The 12,846-nt window shown below is 34.5% G+C and overlaps 1 long non-coding RNA gene across 4 annotated transcripts in view; it reads right to left on the bottom strand.

Annotated features, from left to right (window-relative positions):
- Window positions 1-11,434, bottom strand: part of LOC116997892 — a 65,236-nt gene extending 53,802 nt beyond the window's left edge. For 2 of the 4 annotated variants that reach the window (XR_004418257.1, XR_004418260.1), the window contains exons 1-3: window positions 11,348-11,434; window positions 9,479-9,677; window positions 8,732-8,814 (exon numbers count right to left, since the gene is read on the bottom strand). This is a non-coding gene — a long non-coding RNA (uncharacterized LOC116997892). Of the gene's footprint in view, window positions 1-8,731; window positions 8,815-8,906; window positions 8,974-9,478; window positions 9,678-11,347 lie in introns of all 4 variants that reach the window. The other 2 variants (XR_004418258.1, XR_004418259.1) reach the window with 2 other exon arrangements.
- Window positions 11,435-12,846: the final 1,412 nt, after the last annotated feature.

Genomic DNA, 12,846 nt, shown 5'->3' with positions numbered 1-12,846 from the left:
ACTCAAAGTGCTGTATGAAAGCAAATAAGAACATCTGTTTATTTTAATGAAATCCCATTATCCCATACATAATATTTTGCATACTTTTTTATTATTTTTAATTTTCTTCCAGAAAGTATTAGTAAGAATTAATTTAATTCTTAAATTAATTATAAATAATAGGGAAGGTGATTTGCCTTTTTAGCAGTCAAATACTTAATTTAGGGAGATTATTAGTGCTGGTTGCTATTAATCACTGTTAAAGTGGTGTCTATCTATCTATCTATCTATCTATCTATCTATCTATCTATCTATCTATATCTATCTATCTATCTATCTATCTATCTATCTATCTATCTATCTATCTATCTATCTATCTATCTATCTATCTATCTACCTGAGTGGACTTACCAATTTCAGAAAAATTACCATGTTATAAAAGGCTAGAGTAAATTATAAAGGTCTGTGTAGCTTAACTAATTTATATGATCTGAAAATAGTGTAGGAATTCATATATAGCAAATAAAACTCACTGAATTTTTAAATATTTGTTTCAGCTATGATGAGTAATCATTTAAACGGACAGACAGTTATATTCTGCAAATTGAAGAAGTATTTTAGTGTAAAAAAATCAGGGGATTTAAAAAACCTCTTTGACAGCAGAAAAAAGGAAAATTTTTTTTTTTCTTAATAAAAAGATATTTCCTAAGACAGAAAAAGTTGTAAAGTTATAGAGATTAGTCATCCTTATATGGGAGATTGAAAATGTTCTGATAAATATTGATAAATTATATTCTAAGCTCAAATTTGGCACCACCTTTTTTTTGGGAAGAAAAAAAAAGGAAGAAAACAACACCCAAACCCCAACAGTAACAAAACCACCACACCTATCTAATTCATTGTTCTGAAATTTTTGTACCAAATTTTTTTTTGTTAGACTTTCCAGAAATCCATGCATTGACCTCATTGGACTGATGTATTTATTAAGCCCTTTTAAAATACACCAATATCACATATTTTCACCTGTGTAATTACTATTCTCTTTATTTAAAGTTATAAGGTGTGCCAAGCAATCTATCAGAAAAAAAAATGAAAACACTTCATGTTATCTGTCATGGGTAGCTTTATTACAGTTAATAAGTTGCGTAATGTAGAAAATCCAAAAATTTTATTAACACTTCACCTTTCTTAGGACTTGCTTGCTCAATGACTGAAATTATTTACTGTATTCCTCAATTTCATTAAGAGGAATTACAGCTCTAACAGAAAGAAACAAGGCAAGAAAGGAGCACAGCAGCAAAAGACAAACACTACAAATAACTGCTGTGAGAATAAATGATGCTGTGTTTATGTCCTGATGGTGAATAGAAAGGTAGAGAATTAAAAAGTATTTGTTACTTTTATTTCTCAGTGGAAAACAGAAAGCTATAATGATGTGTGAAAAATGTTATTTCAGGAAAGAATTAGTCATACAAACATTCTCCCTCTGCTTTCTTTTTCTTATACATTTCTATTTAATTATTGTGGATATTCATTCAATGAAATGCACTGCCAGTTTACAATCTTCCTGATGCATGAAACACAGGAAAGTAATTTTTTAAAAAGTAAAGTAAAATTCAGAAGGCACTTTCATGATTACTTCTCAAGCTTTTTTACATTGGTCTGAATTTTGCTCTCTTAAAGGTTAGTGCCAGTTTTATCATATTCAGTGGGAAAACCCACTAAGCCAGTGACAGGTTGCTGTGATGATCAATACTGATTTAACAACAGTTTTTCAAGGATTGCAAGGATTTGGGCAAGAGGCATAGTGAATGAGTGACTAACAGCAGAAGGAAATTTATTATTCTTTTATAGAATTAAAGAAAAAGACTTTCTGGAAGAGAACATGCCCACCAACAACTGATGGAAATAATATGCTAGACTGGACTGTACTAAATTTCAAGACACAAACACTGTGTGTCTTGCCTGAAATTAGTTTCTGAAAAATAAAGCATACTCTTCAAGTATATTAATCAGTGAAGTAAAATATTTAAGCTGTTTTAGATAGACTTCAAGAACTGGAAAAATAATTGCAAGTAATATTCTTTTCAGAGCATAACTGTGTTTTGATCACTGCAATCCCATGCTGGCTCTTCTAGATGCACAGAAAAGCACGAATGAGAAGTATGAAATACACCAATTCTCTTTGCTACTGAACTCTATTGTTATTCAGCTTATCTTCACTGTGTCCTCTCCATTCCAAAATTCAAATGGTATGCCACCATTTTTTAAAAGCGCTGACATAGGATAACAAAAACTTTTAGGAACGGCCCAGGAATAGATTGTCATACATTTTATAAATTAGGAAAACATTTTTCAAAGTAAAATAATGCAAAGAATGCAAAAATAGAAAAAAATAGAAATAGAATGTAGAAGTCCACTACTTGTTGGCAGCTGGTATTCTAAAATTTGCTGCAAAGAAATGGAAAATTGTGATGTCATGATTTAAGCCCAGCTGAAAACAGAATCACAGAATCCTCACTCATTCCCTCCCCTGAGAAGAACGGGGAGAGAATTAGAACAGCAAAAGTGAGAGAAAGCGGGTTGAGATGAAGATGGTAAAGCAAAAGCCACACAAGCAAGCCAAACAAAACAATTCACTCACAATGCCTGTGGGCAGGCAGGTGTTCAACCATCCCCAGGAAAGCAGGGTTCTGGCACATGTGGTGGTTACTAGAGAAGACAAATGCCATCATTACAAACGTCCTTTCCCTGTCCCTACCCCACTTCCCCCAGCTCCATACACTGGGTGTGACAAGACATGGTTGGGGCTGTCCCTGTGGTCACTTGTGACGGCTGTACCGGCTGTGTCCTCATCTCGCTGCTTGTGTACCCCTGGCCTCTGTGCAGGTGGGGTGGTACATAGAGCAGAATTATTACATTTCACAGTATTTACTGTTTTCATCGAAAGAGGAACTACTTACTTACGGAAGTCCATTCATAAACCAGTCATTGCAGAAGTCTATTTGTTTCTATTATTGCTGCTCTTAAGCAACAATAAATTAATCTGTTTCTTGGTTACCATGACCTGTCTGATTATTTTGCATTCAGAAGCCCAAATTCATGTTTTAAAAGTCTCCTAGAATTACATTGTCACTCTCTGAACATTATGCAGGACAACAGACAGGAAAAATCTGCTAAAATAAATATACCTCTTGAGTAGTAAACCTACCTAAACTCTGTTTTGCTATCAAGGACTTAGAGAGCTAACCAACACTAATTGTTCTAATTGTCTTGGTGACCAAGGACACAACAGTCATAAGATCAATTTAAGGGGAACACAAAATATTTATCCTAGTGTTACACTGTACTTTGTTTCTTATTAATTTTTAGTCTATTTAATTTTCAAAGTTAGGGACTTATCTATGTTCTAGTTACATTTTTCATGAGTTTATGTCTTCTGTCATCATAGCATGAACCATTTCTATGTTCTTAGTAACCTCACTTTGTCCCTTCTTTTACTCTTATGTTACACAACTTGAGCACTGCCTTTCTCTGCAAGTGTATGGCAGTGAGAAGCACCAATGTAAAGTTTTCTAAGAGAAAAAAAAAGAAAGAAAAAAAGGGAGGAAAAGTAGGTTTTACTCTATGTGTGACAGCAGAAAAGGCAGGAATCACCTATCCTAAGTTACAACAGGATGAGATGGAGCAAAAAGTACCACAGGAACTCCGTGTATCTCTTACTAGAGCACTTCAAATACACCGTGAAGCCTGCTCTAGATTATCCTACTTCAGCTGGGCCTTTGCATTAGATGGTCTCAAGAAATTTCTTCTGTCATAAATGATTCGGTGAGTCAGTTACTTTCTTTTTAGAATTCTTTTCCAAGAATCTCTTTCAGTCAATGCCTATTTTTCCTCCTCACTGTTTTTTTCCACCCTTTTACTTTGAAAAATTAATGTATTAATTTAGAACCTAATGACAAAAATAAAAACAACTCTACATCACTGAGAATATGATATTAATAAATTTTGCTTACACAGTAGCTGATTCCATGTTTTCTTCTCCTTACTCTTAAGTCTCTATAGCAAACTATTCATATTGATAACTTTTGTTTAGTTTGGGCTTTTTTCCTAGTTTAGAATAGTGAACTACTTTTCCTGTTTGGGAAAGTGCCATGAGTACTTCTAGCTCTGAAGAAGTAATACACGCTACCTATGAAAAAGACACTTCCTTACTGTCGAGTGCCAAAATCCTTTTTTTTTCGACTTAAGAGTTAAGTGGTAAAGTGGTGTTCTTTTTGTATCAAATGAACAGTGCTGGATGATGTCTAAATACTGATCAGACACATCTACATTAATTGCAGGATAAGGTAATGATTCAAAGTCTGGTTCAGTGTGATGATGTCACAGGATACAGCCCAGAAAGTACAGCTTTGTAAATTAAGTTTACTCTTGCAAAATCCTAGACTTCTTTGAAAGTCTAAATGATATTTTATTAAAGCTGTTCCTGACCATTAAAATGATCCCATTTTCAGGTCTTTGCAGACTTCAAAAAAGACTTAGAGTAAAACTGTGAAGCATAGACTGTGATTCCAGCTTTTTCATAGAAAAGTCTTAATAAGAAAACGGCCAGCACTGGATATGCTGTTGTTCAGCTTTCACACTCATTCTTGGGGACTGCAGCTGCTGGCTGTTTACCCCTACACATAGCACAAGTGTTGGTTCAGAAGGGTTTATTATTCCAGATCATGAGATTTTCTTGTAATGAACTTGTGAAACTGAGCTCAGGTGGGAAGCAGTATTATAAATCAATCTCTACAAACCTCATTCAGATCCTTAGTTAAGGATCTTGGTTTTAGCAGCAGAATGTACATTATATTAACTATTCCATACCAGTACATTGAGGAGTAAAACTGGAGTAATTATTTTTCATTTCTTTTCATACAAGGCAAGAACCTTTGGTACTTCATGTTAGATTTTATTTTTCTTTTTAATCAAATTTTAAACAGCTGAACCTAGGAAGACTGTTGCTGGGAACCTCTCTATCTGCAAAATCCACTTGCAAACAACCAAAGTGTACACTTTCTTCAGCTTCATACACATCAAGGCAAATTTAGTTTCAAGGGGCACAAGACAAGCTGACTTTATAAAAAATAAGCTAAAGTTATTTGATGCTGATTCAGAAGGGTAAGACATGCTTGTTTAGACACTACCATGTTTTTCTGCTCAATCCAAGTCCTCACAGAGATTAAAATTCATGGCAAAATTTCAGAATTTTATGCTTCAGCTGCTAGTATCCCTTTTCTAATTTTGTTTCCTGTAATGTAAGTAATTTTCAGCTTAAATTACAAACAAAGTTGGAACACAAATATACATACAGTTGTTTTCACCATTATGAAAAAGCTGGACTCCACCAAAGACAAATCGTGCAGCACAGTGGTGATCTCTTTCTAAGAAACCACTTAGCAGAGCAAAGTGGAAGTTTTTGCCCCAAAATGATATTGGGAAAACATGTCAGTATTCCTGGGATGTTATGGAGCACAGGACATAAGTGCTAATGCAGCATCCCAAGGGACTATCCTTGAGGCAGAAGCTTTGCCAGCTGTCTTTTGTCTCTGTCCATGAGACAAGTGTGGGACAGGAAATGCAGCTCATGTTCTGACTCAAAATGAACACAGCTCATCAGTTTCTGCCTGTTGCCACTTGTACTATTGCCTGACACCACCGAGAAGAGCCTGGCTCAATCCTCTTTGCAGTAATTATGTTGAGAAGGACACAACTGGCATCAACACCATTCCACCATTAAAAATTTTTCATGCCTTCTGTCAATAGACTTCTCTCAGGCAACTCCACACAGCCCTGACTCCTTCTCTCCCCTCTGTAGGTTTCCTTTGCCATGACTGGCTAACCCCCAAGCTGTCTCTTACCCAGCTGCCTAAACCCATCTGTCCCACACACAGCACCTTCTTACCTTACATGACCACATCTCCCTTACCAGCAGCCAGCAGGCTCCATCCCAAACTGCAGCACACTCTGGGTCTTAGTCTCCAATTTATCTGCAACCATAACTTGTGACTAGGCTGAATTCAAGTTTGCTAGATGGAGGAAGCCTATCAAACAAGTGGACACAAACTTAACAGGATTGTTTACCTTAGCTAGCTGATGTAATTAACAGTGTGCAAGAAAACTAATTAAAATGTAGTTATATTAAAATTTTAAAAAACGTTACTATAAAATGCTTGCTTGTATTTCCTATATGGAGAATGAAACAGGAGGTTGTGTTGAAAGACTTGTTTCAGCTGATGCTGAAGAGTGAAGAGTATATCAGTCATCTGAAGCAGAAAAAGTGCTTGTGACATAGGAACTGCAGGGTTCTGTTCAGATGTGTTTTTCTTTGCAGTACATCAAATGATTATGATGACACAGACTAACATTAACCCAGAATGTCTGTATACTGTACTGTACCCTTCTGCAAATTGATGTATCACTTTCATTTAAAGGTGTAACAGAAGACATGGCCTGCAGTCATGAACACACTCTAGAAGTGTTCTCAGAAGCGCTCTAATGCAATAAATACAATGTTGATATCTTCCACTAAAAAAACTCAGCAAAACTCATTATGTACTATACTCACAGAGTTTGCAAAAGTATTTAGAAATGCATTGGATGAAAAAAATATATGGCATTCATTTATGGACATATGTATACCTTTACAATACAAAATTGATTTAGATGGCAGTGGACTTTCTCTTACTTTCAACAAGAAATATTTTATTTGGTAATTTTATTGTGAAAAATCTATTCATTTCCCTGAACTAAAATTGTAATCAACTGCCAATTTTGAAAGACAGGTTGTCTTAGAAGAGATTGTTTTGAACAAAATCCCAGAACGACTCACCGCTGAGGAGTTTTTTGCTTATTTCTTTAACTCTGTTAGCTTATAAATTGATAAAGTAATTGAATCATAATCTCAAAGAATGGTTCTAATTTGGAAAGAACCTTTAAAGACCATCTAGTCACAGACAGGGATGTGTCTCAGATGTTTCTCATCATGTGGCATGTGTAGAATTATAGAATAATTTATGTTGGAGGATATATTTAAGATCGTTAAGTCCAACTGTAAGCTTAGCACTACCATGTTCATCATATTAACTAATCTCCAACTGGGATGTCCCTGGTTGGCCAAGGCTTCTGGTAAATGATTGAAAGTGGCTTGGTGAACTCTTCTGTAGCTCATTCAGGACTCTTGAGTAGATCTTATCAACCCCCATACACTTGTGTTTGTCAAACTGGCAGAACAGGTCACCGAGCATTTCCTCCTGGATTATGGGGGCTTCATTCTGCTCCCCATCCTTATCTTCCAGATCAGAGAACTGATGTTGCTATTAGGTGCTAAGTGAAAAAAGACATCAACCTTTTCCTTTTCCTTTATCACTGTGTTATCTCTGCATTCAGTAAAGGATGGGGATTTTCCTTAGCCCTTTTTTTGTCACTTATATATTTGTAAAATAGGGCTTTGTTATCTTTTGTGATAGGGGACAGATTAAGTTCTGGTTGGACTTTGGCCAACTTGAACCTCATGTGACCTGATGGCCACGGTTCTTTTTAAAGCAATCCTGGACATGTTTGGCTTTTTGGGCTGCAAGTGCACAATGCTAACTCATTTTGAACTTCTCATCTGCCAACATCCACCCAAGTCCTTTTTATCAGGGGTGTTCTCCACTCAGCCTGTATTTGATTGCCCCAAACCATATGTAGGAAAAAAGCATTTCTGAAGAAATGTGCTTCCATTAACTTGAGTACACAGAAAAAAATTGCAAAAATACGTAAAATCTCACAAAAATAAATACTAGACTCAGACCTAGTGGACACAATTTTTTTTCTGTGTGAGGTAAATTGGTGTATAGAACCAAACTTGAATGCAGATGAACTAGGTTATTTCATGATATGTTGATTGCTTCTAATCTGTGCAAATGTGCATTTTATCAGAATATATCTAAACTTTAGGTATTTTTTAAACCTATGGATATTTTTTAACTGCACCTATAAGTAGTTGTACCCTGCTACAGAGTAGTGCACATCTCATAGGCTTGTTGTTCTGGTGTTTCCCAGATAAATCCAGTTATTTCTGCTCCCTGGGTAGGATGGCTGCTGAAAATAAGTTGTATTACAGCAAACAATGTACTTGGGAAGAGCTGTGGGGATTCTCCCTCTCTACCCCTTCAGTTCCAAATGAAGCATTTACAAGCAAACCGAAAGTCAGGTGATTTATTTTGTAAGATTGAAGGTCTGATTAAATATTCTCTGGATAGAGGTAGATACACAACCCATTACTAGCTGCTCAGGTTGCATACACCATTTTTTGTTCTCTCTCTATTTTCCATTGCTTCGTGAGTAGTATTCTTTTCAAGTTTCCAATGTAGAAATATTGTGCTATTGAAGAAAACAAGTGTCTTCATATAAGGAGTGCTATTTTTATAATACACCAGTGAAAATACAATATTCATGTGCATAAAAGTTTACATGTGAAAAGATCATGGGCAAGACTTAACCTCACAGCCAGTGACAAGCATAATGTACTTTCTCCCAAATACTTCTGAAATCTTCACACTTCTCCCATATCAAGTGTTTTTATGATCTCCCAAATAAAATTAATCAATTAAAAGCAGAAAAACACTTTTTCTCCTCTTGGTTCTACCTTCTGTATTGCTCTTGATACCATTCCTTTAATCCTGAAAATAAAAAGGCAGATTCTCTCTGCTTATTTTCTTACATTTCTCTTCTTTGCCAAATGATAAGGTTCCTTTCTCAGATAGCTCAAGTACACTTCTTGTTCTTATCTCGTTTTATACTACACTGGAGTGAAGAAAAGACAAGTATCAGAAGAAGTTGAAAATATTTAACACTAAGAAAGAGGAACATCAAGGCAATGTCTATTCATAACTCACAGGTTATTTGTTTTATTGGGCTACAAGGTGATGTACTTTCTCACCTTCTTTACAAGTAGAAAGATACCTAAAGAAAAAAAGTAAAGTTCAAGCAGTGGGGTTCTTATGTGGTTTGGGCTGAATTTGCCATTATATGTGAAAATGTTCTTCAAAACTATACTCCAGACTTTTCAAGAAGTATTATGTCTTATGTAAGGTTATAAAAAAACTAAATGGTGAAAAATAAACTTAAGAAAGCCATATAAAAATAAAGACTGATAATATGATTTTGAAGATAACACATTATAGTAAAACAAAAGTGTCAAAATAGCAATATGTAAATGTATTAAGAATTATAAATGGCCAGCTTTGAAGTTTCATAACATTTGAAAAATCACTCAAATTTGAGTGCTTTAAATGTAATACTTCAAAATATAAGTCAAAAGTTTCAATTGCTGAAATCCCACATGAGCAAAAAGAGCCTTGGGAAAATAACTTCAGAGGAAAAGAAAAAAAAAAACCAACCTTATATTTAGGGCAAATGTAGAAAGGTCACAGAAGAAAGGATATTTTATGTTTAGAGTTACACTTACTTGAAGAATAGGAGAGGTGGACAACAGGGAACAAGTATATTATGGACAGGTGGCAAGGAGTGAAACAGTAATGGCTTGCAGCAGTGATTCAGTGCTAGGCTAGAAGCATCAGTGTCTTACCAAATTTGTGTAGACTACTTTAAACATACTTGTATGCTGGGCAAGAATGTATCCATTGTCACACAGATGCGCTTGAACACTGTGGGAAACATTAAATATTCATTGTTACTTACATTTATGAATTGACAACTTTTCTCATGCTGAATATTTGTATCAAATTTTTTGAGGTTTAGTTTGGTATCTTGTTTTTTTTTGATTTTTTTTTTCATTGCTGGCTTTTAAAAAATATTTTTAATTGATGTAATTTGTTTTTCATTAAAATGCTTTATTTTAATGAAAAATTTATTGAGCTCTTTTTGCCTTGTTTTCAACTTTTAAAGCAGCAAAGTATCTAATAACACATTTGTTCTGTAAGTTTTCAGATATGAATGTTTGATATTCCTGTGCTGAAATTTTAAAATTCAGACTGTTTTTAAATGAAATAATCATTGCCTTAATATTTTTACAAAATGTGATAAAGGTTAATACAAAGCTCATTATATAGATATATGTGAAATGCCATAAGCAAATTGTACTTTTAAAGGATCTTTTGTGACTTTTTTTAGGAGCGCATTTTCTATTCAAATCTCAGAAAATTTGTTGGAATTTTAAAGGTTTCAGATCCATTGATCCTTTGAACAGATGTCTCTAGAGGAAAGTGAAGAAAAATGTAATGAAAACTGGTGTGAGGGCCCTAGCAATGGTAAGAAGATGGTATCAGGGTCTTCTGCAAATCATCAATGACAATATTCTTAGCTAATGACACTTTTAATCATACTTACTAGCACTAGCTTTGCTACTTTACTTTTGGCCCATTATAGAAAAAAATCTGAAATTCCTTAACAGGTGGAGTTCCCAAATAAAATGCAAAATGAGCCGCTCAGTTGTGAGTAAGAAGAAAGAACTGATAGCAAGGTAAATTCCTTTTATTTAATAAGTTTAGAAATTTTCTACATGGCTCACAATGTACCAGTGCATTGATTTTTTTGGGCATTTCCTCAAGGCTGCTAAGATAGCTGCTTATTACTTCAAAATATCTTGAAACATCATCTGAAGGGTAATCCCAGCTGACTGTTTTATAGAACCTATTTTGTTATAGAACCTATTTTGTTTTGTGCCAGTAAAGCCATATTCACATTCTTGTTGTATTATACAAAGTAATAGACCTACTGGAATTTAAAAATAGCTGAAAGAAAACATAACTAGAAAATTAAAACCAGATGTCTTTGTTTTATTTTTACGTCATTCAAAAAAAAAAAAAAAGGAATTATTATTTCCTCAAACATACAGTAAAACTAAGCTTTAAGCTTAGCATTTACTGAAACATCTACCCAGTAAGCCTTGCTTATGTTGCAGACAGCTACCCAGAGGAGTGATTTGAATTTAAATGTGATTCCCTTATTAGTTTCTGCTAACTGCAAATATCCCAGTCTCTTAATTAAGTGGCTGAGTAATGTATGAATGCTCACTTCTGCTTGTCATGCAGAACAAAGTGATGTGTTTGGATTCCATGCACAATATGAAATTTAATGACACAGGCAACAGTAATTTAGAAAACCTTTTGGTTTTTATTATCCTTGTTTTTGCTTAGCCAATTTCCTTGTAAGCGTTTGGCTGCAGCAATGTTGCAAAAGTTTGCCCAAACACTGAATATTAGCTAATGGATTTTTAGATTAAAAGATAATGCTTTACAAATGCATGGTTACCAAATATGTTGTTTATACCTTTTCCCCCCATATCTAGAAATAATATACAGAAATCAAAACAGACCTTGATGAAAGCTCCTTTCTTGGTTTGGCACAGAATCTAGTGTTAGATTCAGAGAGCTTCTGAATGGACTAAATAGTGCACTGTAAGAGGTTTTACAAAGAGGAAGGAAAGAAGGAACAAATCAAGCTTTTCTTCTAATGCTGCTGGTTCCTGATAGCTCCAGTGGCTTTCTACAGCTCCACTGATCCCTTTACAGACTTTATAGCACATATTCAGTCATCAAATCTCTCTGCTTCTGCTCAGTACGTATATTTTTCCCCAGGGGTATGATACTAATTTTTCCCTATCCTGAAATTTTTCTCTTTGCCCTTATATTTTCTCATGCTCAAAGAATCCTCTACAGACACATAATCTGACTGCATGTGTGTGATTTCATAAAATCAGAGTAGCACATATGTACGTAATTTGGACAGTTGTTCGGGTTGTCAGATTTTCATGTTATTCTCATGCATAACTACATGAACTAATGTTCTGCTACCTTAGTTTAAGCTCTAGAACATGGTTATTCCTTTAATTAGATTTCTAACCATCTCTCATGTCTTGAAATTCTCATTTAAATTGCCCCAGTGCTTTTCTCAACAAATCTTCCACTGTATTCTTGGCAAATTGGTGCTCCTAAATGATGTAGATTTTAAACTCCCTGTATCCCCAAGCAGTGTCTAGTATCTAAATGTTTGCCAAAGAAATCTCATGTAAATATTGTCGTTTAGATCTGTAGAGATAGATTTAAATAGTTGTAATTTCTTTTGTTGTAATGGACTGATACATAAAACTGTTATTTGTATTATAGTGCTTTTTAACTGACTAGGCTCAGAACAATACATATTAAATGCTATATTATATTTTTGTCTGCCTTTGGCAGTAATACTTGGACAGTAATCTGAAAGCTCTTCCTCTTACATCTTTAAAGCTCATATCTGTTTTTAACAGAATACTCAAAATTTACAGAAAAATTGATTGAAAATATGATTTATCACATTTATTTGTAGCCATTATATAAATTAGACATACATTCTAAGCTAGTCATATGAGCATTTCTTAAGCCAAAGGGAGGAAATAAGATGTTCCAAAACATGATTCATCTCAGCAAATTTAACACATATTTTAGGATGTCAGGATTTGCCCTCTGGAAGTGCCTACCTCTATGGGCCACAGAAATAGCTCACTCAAGGAATTCAGACTAAATACCTTTCATCTAAAACTACTTTTGAATCACTTGTTTTCTACCAAGTATTTGAAGATGGTAAAAAAAATTGATGAAGTACATCCTTTTGGGTGAATTGAGGTCAAACAGGAGTTATGTAACTAAGGTAGAAATTATATGTATCACACTGTCATTGAACCCCATCCTGTCAGTTAAAAAAAATTGTCTGCTTTAAAGATTTTGTACTATGATGTAATTCTTAATTCTTGTCCTCATAAATTGCCCTTGGCCTTTGACCTCTGGCCACTGACAAGAAGAACAATTTTCTTTCACTGTATTTTCTAAAACTAGATCA

The sequence above is a fragment of the Catharus ustulatus genome, chromosome 6 (assembly GCF_009819885.2).
Source record: "Catharus ustulatus isolate bCatUst1 chromosome 6, bCatUst1.pri.v2, whole genome shotgun sequence".
Lineage (NCBI taxonomy): Eukaryota > Metazoa > Chordata > Aves > Passeriformes > Turdidae > Catharus > Catharus ustulatus.
The sequence above is the reverse complement of the archived record's forward strand: the minus strand, read 5'-3'. Positions and strand labels throughout refer to the sequence as shown.